This window comes from Colobus angolensis, unplaced genomic scaffold (genome assembly GCF_000951035.1).
Source record: "Colobus angolensis palliatus isolate OR3802 unplaced genomic scaffold, Cang.pa_1.0 Scaffold380, whole genome shotgun sequence".
NCBI classification, from domain to species: Eukaryota; Metazoa; Chordata; class Mammalia; order Primates; family Cercopithecidae; genus Colobus; species Colobus angolensis.
In genome coordinates, this window is record NW_012117155.1 from 3237612 (window position 1) to 3238231 (window position 620).

Here is a 620-nt window from a genome sequence, read left to right on the forward strand (position 1 = left end):
AGGCTATTTGTCTTGTCTCCATTTCTCATGTTTTCTTGTCTCCTCCATTCCCACTCCCCCTTTCAGGGTCCCTTCAACTGTCCTGCAGGTCAGGACACATGGCGCCCAGACAGGGACCTGGACACGGGGGAAAAAGTGAGGAAGAAGGCACTAAAGTCAGCCGAAAGTGAAAGTGGAAGAAATTCCTCCGGACTTCGCGGGAACCTGCCACGTTGGAACCAGAGGTAAGTAACAGTGTCTGATTATGGGACAAGAATTAAGCCAGCATCAGATTTACGTAGGGCAGTTAAAAGAGGCTTTAAAAGCATGAGGAGTAAAGGTTAAAAGTAATGATTTGTTTAGATTTTTTGATTTTGTAAAGGATACCTGCCCTTGGTTTCCACAAGAGGGAACCATTGACATAAAGAGGTGGCGTAGCGTGGGAGATTGTTTTCAACATTATTATAGTACTTTTGGACCAGAGAAGGTTCCGGTAATAGCCTTTTCTTATTGGAACTTAATCAAGGATATAACAGATAAAAAGGAAAAAGACAAAGATCCTGAGGTAATGGCGGTGGTTACTCAGACTGAGGAAATATTAAGAGGCAGTTCCCAAACCGACCTTGAAAAATCCACACCTA